This window comes from Xiphophorus maculatus, chromosome 9 (genome assembly GCF_002775205.1).
Source record: "Xiphophorus maculatus strain JP 163 A chromosome 9, X_maculatus-5.0-male, whole genome shotgun sequence".
In the NCBI taxonomy this organism is placed as follows: domain Eukaryota; kingdom Metazoa; phylum Chordata; class Actinopteri; order Cyprinodontiformes; family Poeciliidae; genus Xiphophorus; species Xiphophorus maculatus.
In genome coordinates, this window is record NC_036451.1 from 21,218,048 (window position 1) to 21,234,616 (window position 16,569).

At 39.7% G+C, this 16,569-nt stretch overlaps 1 protein-coding gene across 7 annotated transcripts in view; it reads left to right on the top strand.

Annotated features, from left to right (window-relative positions):
- Positions 1-16,569, top strand: part of ralgps2 (Ral GEF with PH domain and SH3 binding motif 2) — an 88,622-nt gene that overhangs the window by 10,051 nt on the left and 62,002 nt on the right. For all 7 annotated transcript variants that reach the window (XM_023338907.1, XM_005795558.2, XM_023338905.1 and 4 more), the window contains exon 2: positions 14,075-14,190. The gene's annotated coding sequence lies outside the window, so the exon portion shown is untranslated. The remainder of the gene's footprint in view (positions 1-14,074; positions 14,191-16,569) is intronic.

The following is a 16,569-nucleotide window of genomic DNA, read 5'->3' on the forward strand; positions in this document are numbered from 1 at the left end:
CATTGCCAACTGTCAGAGTGGAAATGAAGTCACTACATTGGTCAGGTTTTTAGAAAGTCATCGCATTATTCTGTTGTGTTTGTTTGGTGACAATTTGAAAGGAACTGATTCAGGGAGGTGTGACTGTGTTGCTGAATGAACTACTTCTGGGAAGACAAACTTGACGGACAGGCTTGCATCTGATTTACCTTTGCTCCTGAAAAACAAAAGGTTGGGTAAACCCCAGCCAAAGTGGGGTTGAAAAGGATTTCGTGATGAAGGACAGCAAAAGCGACATTTCTGCCGGTAATGCCGTCTCGAGGGAACGCGGTGATATCTGCGGCAACACGCGCTCGGCGGGAGAAGAGGATCAGAACAAGGGTGTGTGAAAAGAGAGCAGCGAGGATGAAGAAGAAGAAAAGCGGTTTGAGGGGGAGGGGATTGAAGCGGTACAGCTGTTTCTCCCGTCTCAGCTGTTGCTCTTCTTATTCGAGGCAGACTCGCTTTCTCCCTTTATCTCTCAGACGCACGCCGGCGCCCTAACAGGAAGAGACACACTGTGTAACGCCGTCCCTCGCTCGGAGAGGAAGATGAAAGAGTTTACCCCTCTCCTGCTGCTATCTGATGGGAATCGTAACTCCTTCTCCATATTAGTACGCCAGGCCAGTCAGCACCAGATATGGAAGAATCCGAGCGGATCTTCCCGTCCCTGTAAACGCAAAGACATTTGAGGAAAATCTTCAGCGTTTTTTTGTCATTTTCTTCTCTGAAGTCCTCTGTGTGTGTTGCCGGTGTCAAGTTTTATTCCTCCCCTTGTGATCTCTGACCCCCCTGACCTTTCGGAGCAAACAGCTCTGTGTGTCGGTGTGTAGTTCGAGGGTTCTTGAAAGACTTTGACTCTCATTCTTGGCGCTCTGCTAAAAACAGGTGTAAGATGTTGACACACTTTGATCGCAGACTTCATCATCTGCCCACTCTGTTTTTATTTCATTTTCTTTCTGCTTCACCTCCCTGGTAGTACCCACTGCAGGTTTCACTTCTTTTATTATTTTTAAACTTTTGGGTGGTGGAGCACAGGCAGTGCTGTGTTAGGGGAAGTGAGGCGTGCGGTGCAGCACCCGGTTATCTTACTCCGTCTTGCTCAGTTAAGCAACTTCAAAGTCGCTTGAATTTTCAGGTTAAAAGTTGCTGAAAAACATTCTTTGCTTCGCTCTCTCTGAAAAATGTATTCACACCCCTTTTCGTCCCTTTACATAAACTAAATGTAATACATTGGACCCAAGTGTAAGGAAACCAAAACATTGTTTTTGAAAGGTTTCTAAAAAGTCTTAAAAGTCTTTTTTTAGGACGTACCGCAGTTAAAGTCGCAGTATTTTTCTTTGTGCATCTAGACATTAACAATTTTTCATCAAAACAACAGCAAAAAAATACTGTACACTGTGTTCCAAATTATTATGCAAATTGGATTTAAGTGTCATAAAGATAAATTTTTTTGTTGTGCTATTAAATTTATAGATGGTATTATGTGTCAGGGCTCTTTGAATCACTATAATTAATTTCAGAGAGCTGGTTGATTAGTTTGTCTGCTGAGCTCAATTAAAGGAAATCTACTAAAGAAGGATGTTCCACATTATTAAGCAGGCCACAGGTTTCAAGCAATATGGGAAAGAGAAAGAATCTCTCTGCTGATGAAAATCATCAGATAGTTTAGTGTCGTATGACAAGATATAAAAACATTAGATATTTAACAAAAACTGAATCATTTATCGTTCTGTGAAGAGATTTATGGCTGATTCAGAACAAAGATGGGTTTGTACAGATAAAGGCAGAATGAGGAAGGTTACTGTTAGACAAATTCATCGGAGTAAGAGAGCAGCTGTTAAAATGGCCTTTCAAAGCAGCAAACAGTTATTTGAAGCTGCTGGAGCCTCTGGAACCTCAAGGTGGAGGATCCTCCAGAGGCTTGCGGTGCATGAAGCTACTACTGGGCCCCTAACCAGAGCTCACAAGCAGAAACGGTCCAGTGGGCCCTGCTGTACATGAAGATTAATTTTCAAACGCACTTGTTCACTGATGACTGCTGTGCAACCCTGGATGGTCCAGATGGACGCAGTAGTGGATTGGTGGTGGACGGCCACCACATCCCAACACGGCTGTGATGTCAGCCAGGAGGTGGTGGAGTCATGCTTTGGGCTGAAATCATGGGGAGAGAATCATTGGTCGGCCCCTTCAGAGTCCCTGAAGGTGTGAAAAAGACCTCAGCAAAGTATATGGAGTTTCTGACTGATCACTTTCTTTCATGGTTTAAAAAGAAGAGCCGTACCTTCAGTAGCAAAATGATCTTCATGCATGACAATGCACCATCTCATGCTGCAAGGATGAGATGGTTCATTGTGTCATTGGCTGCTATGGGCATAAAAGGGGAGAAACTCATGGTATGGTCACCATCCTCCTCTGACCTCTGACCTCAACCCTATTGAGAACCTTTGGAGTTTCCTCAAGCAGAAGATCTGAGGGTGGAATGCAGTTCATATCCAACCAGCAGCGCTGGGAAGATATTCTGACATCCTACAAAGAAATTCATGCAGAAACTTTCCACAAACTCACAAGTTCAATGGATGCATAATTGTGCAGGTGATATCAAAGTAGGGGTCCTATGTCAACATGTTACTCGGTCTGTTAAGATGTTTTTGATTGAAATAGCTTTGATTTTAGTACATGTGATCACTTAATGTTGCACATTCAAAGAATGATCATTTGCAGTTCTTTATAATCCATAAAATGTTTAGAAAAGCTGCTGTGCATAATAATGTGGAACAATGCATTTTGAGTTTTTTATTTTTGTAAAAAAATACTGTTCTCATGGGGAGCTTTGTTCAGTAAAATTTGATTTGAATTTTGACTAGTTCATGACTTGAAAATTATACTGACCATCATTTGCAGTGACCATTTAAGAAAATCTGAGAAAATATCACTTGCATAATAATTTGGAACACGGTGTAGTTCTAGCCGGAGAAATGGCTAATGGTCATTTACCAACGACAAAAGCTACAACCGCTAAAATCGCTCCGTTTTTGTTTACGTTTTGTGAACAACAAAGTTGCGCTCACTGTCTTCTTTGGATGTTTTTGTGTTGTTTCCTTCATTAGTTCTTGATGCAGTGCCACCGCAGGCAGGAAGGCAAACAGGTTTTCTAAGGGTTTAATTAAATCTTTTGTTGGTCTGTCACCCAATAAGAAAAGTTTCTGTTTTCAACATGAAAATGTTGAACAGGTAGGAACACTAATGGCTTTCGTACATCTGCTTTGGGTTAAGTATCTTATCTTAAGAGCAAAGTTGGCTTATGGTGATACAGAGATAGGACTTGACTGCTGTTTTTAAGAACTGATGTCTTTCCTGTGTTTAAAGAAATCCTCTTTTGTTTTCCTTCTTTATGTTCCTCAATCCCTCATTCTTTATGAAGGTACCAGTTTACATTCAAGATTAGCCCTTTTCAAAACCTTTTAAAGGTCGTACACATAATAATTGCATTGAAGTAAGCGTTCAGCAGAAAAATAAAGTAGCTACGAACCTTTTGTATGATAGGATCAAGCTTTTACATCCAGGATTTGTCCAGTTTCCGCCTGGATTTTCCTAGTTTGTCATGTCTGGAATTGGCATTGTTGCAGTGGGATTGTAGGGGGTTTATATGTTTTCTTTCTTCCACATAATGGTTCAGTCTGTCAGGTTGCAGCATGCTCTTTCTGTTGAGTCAAAAGCTCTCGGTCTAAAGCCCAGAGGGAGTCGAGTCCTGGGAAAATCTGTGACTGTGTCTTCGTGGTTGTATCAATGGAAAGTTTATTTTGTGGCAGGAGACGTAAAGACCTGACCCAATGGTAAGGATGAGTAGCCATGGGAACCAGTTTTTTTGGTTACAAGTGTTGAGAAAGGGTACAATTAATCGCAAAAATGTTATAAACAGATGTGTTTTAATCAGATTTGAAAATGGTACAGACACCTGAGAAACTACTGGCTGAACTCTACTTTTCTTTTTCTGAGAAATCTGGGTCAGATCTGGAACTAGTATCACTGGTTATTTCTTGACCTTACATATTAACATGGACACCTGTACATGTTTCACAGCCGTCCATGAAGCAGGACTGATTGGCTGTGAACTTTAGCATCATGTGTCGATATTAAGCGTGTCGGGTGCAGAGTTTCATTTTGTCGCCGCCTTTCTCGTCTACCTAGAAATGTGTAAGCGAAAAGTGAGAAACTGGAAATCTGGAGGATTTTGTAGCCCTGGCTTCCTTTTTATTTCATCAAATGTTTGCACAAATGTTTGGTTTGTCTTTTACTCACCTTAAAACAGCATCCTCTTAGCGCCCCCTGTCTGTGGGGGATAAAACTTGCATGCAATTTCTCATTATTGTTTTTTTTTTTTTCTGTTTTCAAATAAAAATGTTTCTTCACTTGTCCACAACCATAAGTAGTTATTGTGCATTAATATTCTGACAATGTCATGTCCTCTAAAGCACATCAAGCTGTAGAAACAAAAGTTTCTATTTATTTCTGCAAACTTGTATCACTGCAAACTTGTACTGTACTGTAATCTGATTATTAATAACAAAGTACTGCTTTGATAATGACATACTGGATTGTACACCCAAAGCTTATGATGTCTAGGCCTGTTGGAATAATTACAGTAATTGCAGTTCCAGTGTTAAATGTCCATTGGAATTTAACATTTATTGGTCTTTGAGAATGTGTTCTTGCATTATTATGCCGTTACCATAAGATTACTTGAAAATGATCTCAAAACAATAATATTGTTTATTCAGGAACAATTTATCATCCAGCAAAACTTGTTACCGCGACAGGCCTGCTAATGTCCGTCAATAGTTTGTTTTCAAAAGCACTTCTTCCAAAACCTTGACAAATGACTCCCAGATTATTGTCAAGGAATGCTCGCAAAGTGGACTTCATAGTTTACTTTCATTTGAAGCTTTGTTCTTTTATCATAAAAATATAATCAAAACTGGATTGTAGCGGTGGGAAATTTGGCCTCATTTTAAAACCTTACCTTATTAAAAACGAAGAAGCGTGGCACTCATTTGTCTTAAGCCCTACTGAGTTTTTTTTCTCGCTGGTAGAAAGCAGGAATTTAGGAAGACAATATTTCTCTTTTTAGCACTTCAGCAATTTTCTCAAGACATTAACTTTAACTCAAAGCAAGGCTTGCTCAGCCCTTATGACTGTGCCAATCCGCTGAGGCTCATAGAGGAAGACATAGAGATCCTATCGGCTTCCTCTAAACATTACGGCTCTGACTGACTGCTCTCTTGCCCTGCATTGTTCGTCGGCCCTTTCCTTGTTAACAGCCCGTGCAAGGAATGACCACAAACAACAGCGCTGCTGCCAGCATTGCACTTCCTCCCCCTTTCCTCCCCACTTCCTCCTCTTCCTCTCCTTCTGCCTTTCCACCCTGCTCTCATCTGTCACCGCGCTCAGGTCGCCCAGGCCTCAGCAGTGGGGTTGAACTTGGGCTGGGCTGGCTGCCTGCTCCCATTTGGGCCACAAATCAAACTCAAGCCAATACACACACACGCGCCTACACACACACTGTACAGCAGTACTTTGCCCACACGTGACAGCCTTCTGCTCTGAGGGCCTGCCTCATGCCACTTCTCCATAGCTTGGCACCACTCAACCGTTTTTTTTTGTTGGTTTTTTTTTGGCTCATTTTATGGATAAATGGACAATGTCATTTGGATCCTGTCGCAGCTGCTTTTTCATTCATTTCCAAGGCGTCTCTGAGCTGTAGATTGCAGCTGGGGTGCATGGAGGTGTTGATTGAAGGTGTTAGCTAGGTGTGTGACGGTACATACCAAGTGACTCTGTCACAGTGGGATGTGTCGGAGGAAGGGGCAAGCCTGAGCAGCGTGTCTCTGCAGCCTGGCCTCTAATTATCGAAGCATTAGGATGCTCAGATGGAGGAATAAGGAGGAGGAAAGCCTGTATCTCTAATAAAAAAATATATATAAAAAAAGTTGAATCACATCAGTGTAGGCTGCTGCGACATTACGTCTTCACGAGAACCTTTTATAAAGATGACCATCTTCACTTAGATTACTTAGCATTGAGAGTGGTGAAGAGATGAAAGACACCACAGCACAACATATATTTGTGGGGGGTTTTAAGTCTTAGTAAAAGGTTATTGTGCATGATATCTGGAAAACATGCAATTATGTTGGTGTATGTCACAATATTTCTGTTTATTGAGATCCTGATTAGCACCAGCTATTCTGCTTGGGGTCAGTTTACCTTTGCAAGAAATCATATTACAGATGAAATATTTCCATCACTTTTAAAGAAAATTGGTAGTTTAAGATGGCGAAATATTTTTAGATTTTCCATACATGGCAGAAACGTATACATTAATTTACAGTGGTGTTTACTCTGTTATATGCTATGATATTCATGTAAATACACAAACACATACTGTACATATATACCTATTAGAATTATAACAAATTATTCTTGTAATATGTTTTTAGTTGTTTCTTAAAACTGTAAGCAGTGATTCAAACACACAGCCCAGATATGGAGTTGTCCATTCAGCTTTGTGAAGAAATGAAATGTATTATTTCCATCCCAACAGCATATCTCTTTATTTTTTTTATTTTTGAGCCACTTGTGGCTGTTGACAACCGTATTCAGACAGGAAATGGGAAAAGAAAGAAGGTAAGCAGCTAAGATTGCCCGTGTTGACGACCTGCGGTCTCTGCACACTTGGCGCCCGCTCCACTGTTGCACCCCAACTTGTTTTGACTGGAACAACTTGCATCTTGCTTCAGCTGCCATGTTGATGATGAATCAACTAGGTTGATTCATCACCGTTTCCGTTTTTTAATGAGCTTACCAGGCCAAGCTAATACTTGCAGAAAACATTTTCTGCTTTTGTAAACAAAAAGCGTCGTCTGTAATAAATTTACTGTTAAACAAAACATGAACTACTTTAGCTCACGTTTACTGCAGTAGCTGCTTTTTTTTTCTGAAGGACTGATACTGGCCACACAGATATGGCAACAACTATACAGTTCAACTGGTCAGTTCAGCATCCTAAAACAGCCAAATTATCTCGCCTTACTGATTAGAAAGTCTGGTCCTACACATCCTGGAGATTACGGTGTCGTGTTGTAACTTATTGCTAATCTCCTGAGGGGAAGGAGTTGCTGGGCGAAACTCTGGTTCAGTGAATATGTACATAGCCATAAGGAAACTGGAGAAAACTCCTCTGATTCTCCTTGTGCTGTTTAATGGCCACTCTCGCATTTAAAAAGAACTTGCATCTAAATGCAATCTTAGTTTTCCATAGCAAAACACTAGAATTCCTCACATTTTTTAAAATTTTTATTTAAAGCATATTCATAAGAAGAAGAAACTGGTCAAAAAGCTGTAGTTTGGGCGTGCCGTGGTGGCGTAGGGGTTAGAGCGACCCATATTTGGAGGCCTTCAGTCCTCGACGCGGCCGTCACGGGTTCGACTCCCGGACCCGACGACATTTGCCGCATGTCTTCCCCCCTCTCCTTCCCTGTTTCCTGTCAGCCCACTATCAAAAAAGGGACACTAGAGCCCACAAAAGACCCCCTGGAGGGGTAAAAAAAAAAAAGCTGTAGTTTGGTTTATAATGGGGGATTTAGAACTCTATAAGGTTTCCGTTAACACAGAGAAAATGCAGTCTAACCTGCTGTAGTTTAGAAGTATAAGCATGGTTTGTGTTTTATTACAGTCACACAATTCCACTTTGAATAATTATGGATTGAGATGGTTTCTGTAACTTGGTTTTATTTAGAGAGCCCTTTTCATAACCAGTGAGGTCAACACAAATGTTTTATAATGGATAAGAAAAAAATAAGAGAATAATGAGCTTAACAAGATCATACAAGGCATCAAAACTGTAGATGAGGGAAGCACCAGAGATTTTTAAAGGAGCAATATTATGAAATGGCATGCACATAGTTTTGTCCCACAATCAAGTTGTTACCTTTGTTTGTTAAAATGTTGTGTATATCAGACATGACTTGAAATCAATTTGACGGCTTTAAATTAGCTTCCGTCTCTTTAAGAAAGCTAGAGACTGCAACTCCAAGGAGGAGCTTGGTGGAAATGGGCGGAGCTTTATGAGAGCAGGCGCAGTGCAGTAAAAGTACAGATGCAATTAACTTAAGAAGTAAATGTAATTACATTGACATTCGAGAGTAACTGGAAAATATTTTAAGATGTGTGTACAAATTTGGCATAAATGTTAATCCTAAAAAAAAAAGACTAAACAATTATGCTTGTGTTTGCATACTTCACAACTCCAGTACAATCTGTTAGTTTAAACTTGAATATGCTCTCATTGGATCTTTAACTGTTTAACACAGCAGTTAAACGGACTATACATTGGTTTTGCTTGTTGAGATCAAATAAACTCTTCTCCCCCCTCTCCAAATGTCTCAAGTGCACACATTTGCCCAGGTTTAGTAGTTTCTACTCAGCAATTCCTAGAGATTTATTAGCCTTTATTGTAGAGGTGTTGAACGTTTCTCAGCATTCAACCTACCCTGTGTACTTGTATCCCGGTTGCCAGGCAGAAAGTGTAAATACGTGCAGTTCATCATAGTGGCATGACGAAGGTAAATATTTGAAAATGGTTTCACGTTGCCATATCAATTCACAGAACAATTATGTTTACAAAATCTCTTGTATAGTCTCATAATAAACACTGCAAAGACTAACCACCTCTGCTGAAAGTAGCACGTCTTCTAATACACCGAGGGAGAGCGGTGTGCAGAACATGCCTCCTAAAACGTTAGAATAGAGCCACCATGACTGTTTACCTGTCATGGCTGCGACTGTAACATATTCTGTGCTTCTCTTGTCCGCTGAGTGTAAAGTACCATGAAGCTGCTCCTATTCTCTTGTTGACCTTCAGAGGAGGTCAGAACATCAGCAGCATGTTAAGTGATGGTGCAAAGGGGCTGTTCGTTATGTTCCCTGAACAGCAGCAAAGTCGCACACACTCTCTCACACACGCTCACACCAGTTACTCCACAGGCTGCGCCACCAGCCCCTGATTGAATGGCCGACCTGCTGAGTGGAAGCATCGCATATCGAGCTGCTGTGACGCTCGGTTCATTACCGAGCCTGTGTGCTATTAGTGAGCATGTGTGATCAGCCCGGCCCCCTCGTGGTTCCGGATCGATACGGCTCCCCTTGGCCCCCTGCCAAACCCGAGCAGCTTAATGAGGATCCAGTTTTTAACAGAATTACTCTGGAGCTCTGCTGACTCAGTCCCTGTTGGTTAACAGCCTCATGACAGATGCACTGTGGCCAAATCTGGATGTAACCCTTGTTTTTGTTACTGAATGAACCTGTTCCCAGTAAGGCTGCAGCTAATTATTATTTTAGTTACCATTTATTCTATTTATTTAATCAGATTAAAGAAAATTTGGCACTTTCTGTAGATTTTTCATTTTAACTGCTTAAGTTTATTTTCGCAATATTAAAAACGCACAAGAATCCAGATAAACAAATTGTTTTTTCAAATAAAAATGTGGACATGTTGGCTAAAATGCGACGATATAGAATTCCTTTAGTGAATGCTTGATCACTTGTAGCAAAGAATGCATCTAAAAAAATACTTACATGCAGGAATCTTGTGCTATTAATTGATAGCAAGAGATTAATTGGGGATTATTTGGATTGCATAATTTGAACCAGGTGAAGCTAAATCTATGCGACTTGAAGAGATCGGAGTAGAGCATATTGAAGATTTTCTTTTTCTTAAATGCAAAATATAAATAGTTTTTCATACAGTTTTGTCTTAATTACTGCTCTGTGGTGCTGCTTTCAGCAAATTACCTTTTTGAGTCCAATTAACAATGAATTGGTTATTGAGATAAATGTCAACTAATTTAGTAATCGATTCATCACGATCAATCCGATTAATCATTTCAGCCCTACTTCCCAGGTTCTTCACATTTTACAGGCACATTTTTTGCAACAATACAAAAAAAAAGAAATAAAAAAAAAAGAAAGAAATGAAACTATCGCTTTGACCCTGTCGGTGCTTTTTGTATCCGTGTGCTCTAAAGAGAAGACGATGGGAGCACGGCTTAATGGCCTGTCACATCCTTCTCCGCTCAGCTCAGCACACTGACCCACTTTGGCTCCCTGACTTTGGTGCATTTGCTGCAGTTTTTTTTTTTTTTTTTTTCTTTACCAACTGCAGCAAGCTCTCCTTCGAAGGCGAACACTCTTAAACAATACACACAAACAGCACAGGTAGCTAAAACATGCAACGCAGAAACACGCGAGCTTCAAATGACCGCTCGTATCTGCGAGCATGGGGGAGAGAGGGAGGGCGTTTTGTGGCATTCTCTCACACGGCGGGCACAGATTCAGACATGAGACTCGTCGGGCTGTTAGGTGTCAAATGTGGTGCCGCAGACTGCGACTGGCAGAGCTGTCACAACCGCTCTGTTCGCGCTGAATGCTAAACATACCAGACCCTTTATATACAGCCTTGACAGCTTGAGATTTGTTTATGATCGCACGATGCTGGGCATAGAGAGAATCCCAAAGTTAGCTCTTTGGACACATGAGGAGCTTTACGCGGTAAAACATGATGATTCCGGTTTCTGTCTTAACATTAGGGAACGCCGTGGAGCAGCATTGGGTCTGAATGCCTGATTCCCAGCACCATCTGGGAAGCAGTGCCACAGCTCTGTTATGGCTGCCACAGATTAATAAATTATGAAAATAACCTTGGAAACGTTGGATCCAAATAATTGCACAATGAACAACAGATGGTTTTAGAAGAGAAAGACGAATGGAACATTTTTCTTTAGAAATGTTTTAACCCTCAGGTTGTCTCCTGGGTGCAGGGCAGTGACAATCTTGACCGCTTAATGACTTTAATGATTGAGAATATGCACATTTGTTTTCATGTAATTGTTATTTCCTGTAGCGCTGGCATATTTAGAAATTTGTTATAAAGAAAAACCTTTCAGTGTTCAAATACTGTACTTTAGAGGCAGAAAACTAAAAAAATTATTAAAACTAAGGTACAAAAGTAGATCACAGCCAGCTTTTCCATTGTCTATTGCTGACTCTGGGTGTTGGTTGACAATTTAGTTTCCAGATAATTCCCCCAGCATGTTTACCAATAGAAATTATCTGCACTAGCATTGAATTTTTCTCAGTGTCTGAGCCAAGTGAACAACAGATTGTCATCGGTATTGTGTAGCATTAGCTGGAGCTACTTTTTTAAAAAAAAAACTAAATTGCATATCCTTTTGAGAAAACAAGCTGTAGATTAGCTTTAAATAATGGTGTTGTAGATATATTTGCACATTTTAAATGTATTAAAACAAATCTTGTAATAAGTAAATATGTTAAATGTATTCTAAGTACTCTGGGTTCACCAGAGTGCTTTTAAATTCCCGGAAAAGATGCCGGTTTGCGATGTTACAGAGCTACGGCTTTCGGAAAACATTTCTCCTGGCTTCCTCGTTTTTACTGGAGAAATCAGAAATCTGCTGTTTATGAATTCATTTTTGACTTGGAGAATTTCCAACCACCTCTTTCTTTGTGCTTGATTTCTTTAGTACGTGTTCTTTTAAAAAAAATACATTTCTCAGCTGTAGACATGAGAATAGCTACTAAAATACACAATTGTGAGGTTCAATCCAATAACTGTTGGGTAAAAGGTACAAATCGTGTTATATGCTGTTTAAGTTCAACAGATGAAACGGTTGTATGTAAAGGCAGGTTGAGGTGAAGAGAAAAAGGACACAGGATAAGAAGTGTAAAGAGGACAGTGGGTTTGTTAGATGAAGGTGTTGAAGACCTGCTTTTCTGAGCCTCCAGAGAGATGAGTGTAAATGCTTGTCGCAGTATCCGGAGTGTGTTGCATGCGCAAATATGCCAGCGCAGGCATATTGGGGCATTAAAAAAAAAAAATCTCGTCATCTAAATGTACCTCTCAGCAGCTTGGCCTGTATTTGAGCATGTGAAGTTCAGTTTATGTGCTTGTGATGTCTTAGAATGTGAATAGAGGGAGAAATGGCTCTTATTTAAGACAACTGCCATGAGTCATATTCAGTTTAATGACACATCTCCGTCCTACAAGCCTCAACTCGAATTGCTCTACATTCTGTCACTCTTCCTCTGGTATTTTCCAGCTTCATCCTTCAGTTCCCAGCTCGCCTTATTTAAGACGTGCTTGCTCTTCTAAAACATTGTCGTGGCTCATGTTGAGCTTTGGCGGCTGCCCAAATACAAACCAAATCCTTATCACCGCATGCTTCAAATTCTGTCAGCTGAACACTTAACATTCCCTGGACTCTGAACCTCAGGAAGCCAAACACTCGGCCCTGAGGAATTATGTCACCGTACATTAAACAGTCTTGCTTTCCTGGCAGGTGTGTCGATGTCAGACAACAGGACTTTTCTATCAGAAGTGAGGGCTGGTTGTGACTGCACCCATAAAAAAAACCCTACACAGTGGGGGTTTTTTAAAGTGACTGTTGTAATGATGGGAAGATATCGCTACTAGTGATGTTTGTAATAAAGTTAACATGGGATACTGTTGGAGATGTTGGATTTCACTGGTGTTATCATTTTTAGTAAAATCTGACCCGGCGATTCTGATTTTGGCTAACACTAAGTTATTTATTTTATTTTTTTGTCTGAAAAACTGTCAAATATTGCGGCAATGTTGGCAACAGTGGGGTTACTGTTACAGGTGCAACCTGGTGGGCTGAGGTAAAAAGGTCAGTGGGAAAGATCAGTTTCTCGTGTTTCTCCCAAAATTAAGGAAATTTGTTGCCGATTTATCGGTGCACCCTTAATCCAAAAGAATGCTTCAAAATGCCATAATTGTTTACTGATATGATTTTAAGTATTGTGATATTCAGCTTATTGGATGAAGCCTGACTGCAGTAGATGCCTGACAATGCTGAATGTCACAGTTGTACCCAGTCACACGATGTCCAACATCAAGCAGTAAAGTTTGGTAAAAGTTACAGTTGTAAAACCAGGATGAGGCGACACAGAAAGTGGTGGAGTGACAGGACTTCTCCTTGCCTCTGCAGAGCATTGAGTAACTCTGCCCCTCCCCCATATGTTGCTGCACACTGCTAGTCAGCTGGCTGAAAGAAGTAATCTGGCATTTTGGGGAAAAAAATCCTCATCCATACTTCCAATCGGGGTACTAGTGTTTTTTGTTTTTTTTCAGTAATCCAAATAGTTTTGGCTTTAATGTCCTAAATCAGATGCTGCCGCAGCACCAAGTGGACATATACAGCAGCTCGCTGGATGGTTCACCTTATTATGTTATTGTTTCCACTTCTTTATTTCTAACTCCGTGTCTGGTCGCTGATAACTTCTTGGAAATTCACTTCCCAAAACCTGTACTGCTCCTTTAAGGAGCCGTAAGCCGCTTGGAGGACGTTGAATCCAAGGCTGACAAGCGGCCCCAGGTGAAATGAATGACACTGACGAGCAAAGTCCTGCATTCAACCTGGAGCTTTTACACCGCTGAGGTCAGGCTTGCTGTGCGACAGTGACGTAGACTTTATGAACGCAGTTTGCTATAAGCCTTTTCTACCCTTCAAAAACGCGAATCCACAGTTTTTTGTTGTAAAGGTAGAAGATCAGAAAGAAAGGCCTGTGATTTGGCCAACAAAGCCCTTAAAGATGACTGTGATTAGTATGAATGTTGATCTTTTGTTTGATCTGCTGCTGATCGTGATGATGAAGAGATCTGAGACGCTGTATGAAGTCTAAAGGCCAGCGTCAGTCTGCCAGCAGGCACACATTGCTTTCATTTCATCACATGAGCTGTAATCCCTGAGCGTAGTGAGCCACCTACTGGCCACTTTTGGTAATGTAGGGACAATAAGAGCTGAGCATAATAAGGTGAGTGTTATGATGTGTTATTGGGGATTTTTGGTCTGTGTGCCACATGCTACATGCTGCAGCTACTTTTTTTTGGTTTTCTTAGAAAACAATCGTGCTGCTTTCCTTTCCATTTTCAGCTTCTCTCTCTTTTTCTTCCACCCAGGCTGCAGAAGCAGACCTCTGAGAAGGAGTGGACCCGATAGAGAGGGAGAGAAGAGAATACAGAGAAACAAGCAGCTTCCCCTCTGGCACTATGTGCATCTGACACACATCTACTAGGTATGGACAGCTTATTTTAATTTATTTATATATATTTTTTATGTGGCGCTTTGTTTCCAGTGGCTCAATGTTTCTGCCTCTCAGGTAATATGTCATTTTGGTATTTTAGGAGTATTTCACCACCATCTTTAAGAATATTTCAGAATCTGAGCTTTTTATTGGTAGCTGGATGATCCATAAAAACACACATTAGGTTCTTGCAATTGTTGATTCCTTCAGTTTTCTTTCATCTGGTTCAGTTTTGATAATTACAGTTGAAATGTTTCTTTCTTTTCTGAATACAATTAGCTAACTAACTTATATTAACTAATATTCCTTAAATATCAGTTCTGCCAACTAAAATGTATATTTTTTCTAGATTTATGATAAAAAGTGGAAATTTGTTTTTCATTTTAGTAATTTTCTATTTTCTTATCCCTCTACTTGCAAAGTGTAATTTTAAGGGGGATTTATGTGGTTCTGAGACTGGAAAAATAATAATAATAAAAAAATCTTTGCAGTAGCAGTGATTGTGATTAAAAATAGTTAAATAAATCACTCCAAGAGTAAATATCCACATTTATTTATAAAAGTCATTATGAATTTGAGTTCTCCTCAATATATTTATATTTTTCTTGAATTACCAACCCCTCTAATAGTGTTTTTTTTCTCTTTTCAATCCTATTCATTCCAATTAATATTTTCAGTTTATGAAATATGGAAAAACATCATTTAGAAAAGATTTATAAAGGGAGTTAAAAGTAAAAATAGAAATCATATTTCAGTGGAAAAGAAAACAATCATGAAAAATTACTACTCATTCCAAAAATACACAACTCAGTCAGATTTTGTGCCATTTGCACAAAGTTATGCAAAAGCAAAATGAAAGAAACACGACACAAAAAAGGTTCAGGACCCACCACCGATGGAGGAAAAGGAATCTGTTCATATGTGAATTTATACAAATCATGATGTTTAGTGTGCTGAAGAATCTAAATTATTACGTCTGGAACAGAACAAGGCATCCATAAGGCATCAGAGCAGGAAGTAAAGAAAGATAATTACAGACATGAGATTTAATAAACCACAGACTCAGACTTGTAAACACAAGGGAGCGATTGCTTCCTGTGCAATCAGGCTCTGCTGTCCGACAGCTCGCATGACGTAACGCTGTTTGCTTTTTGCTGGGCAGCAGCGGTGGAAGCCTGCTAATGGTCCTTAAAGCACAATCCATTCATGAGGGGAAAATGCACTCTGGGGTCGTCAAACAAGATCAGTTGTTATTAATCGATACCAGAACTTAGGATTTCGTCTGATGATCATCTCCATTGACGTTGAAACCTGCCACTAACCTGCTGTGTAGCTTTGCACGGTCTCGTTCTCTCAGCTCAACACATTGGCATCGAACCGACTTCATGTTGGCTCACTTTTCTGATCTTCTAATGAAGGAAAGAAAACCAGTTTGGACGATCCAAACAGGCGTTACAAGTTGGTCTTTGGATAAATAGATCAGGTTTAATCTCGTTTATGCATGTAGTTAAATTACAAACTATAATTATGATCATTGTTACCTCAGTAAGTGTGATGGTGGCCCTCCTTTAGTGTCCACTCCATGGCTGTCTGCGGGTTGTTTTTTTTTTAAGCGACTGGGAGTTTTTTCAAAGAATCAGATGTCTTTATCAGAAGTGATGTAAAAGTGTTGTTGCCTTCTTTCAGCCAGCTGACCGGCAATGTGCAGCAACGTTTGGAAACAAGTCAAACCAGCACCTTCTAGTTATTAATGAAAAGGATTTTAAATGGTACGAACACAGGTTAGATAAAAAAATAATTATTGTAAAAAGAAGTAAAAATAATTATTAGTTTAAATTGTCTCCTTACGAGTCAGAATTAGTGCATTTAAAAAAAAATAAATGTGATGTTAAATCTGTTGTTCGAATAGCGTTAACATGTCGCAACAACATTACTGAGTGCACTGATATATTTGTATTTTTAGACTATTACGATTATGAAGTAGCTTGTTTCTTAAAAAAAATAAATAAATAAAGGTGATTTCAGTCCTGAGCTGGAAAAAGTATTTATCAATAAATTCTTGTTAAAATACCATTAAGTTGAATTTCAGTCTATTTATAACAGGACTAGATTCCTTGAAAAGGATAAAGTTGTGATTTTATTTATTTTCTTTTAACCTAGAAACTTTAACCAAAATTTTCAACATAAGCTTTTTTTTTTAAATTTGTTTACTCTGTGTGGTTTATAAATTGAAAGACAAAAATAACCTCCTCATCTCTGCGGTGCTTTAAAACATTTTTTTTGTTGTTGTTGTTCTGCGTGGCAGCAGGTCGATTAAGCCACGTTTGTGCCGTGGACGTAACAAACTCCTTGAACATGAGATCTTTAACT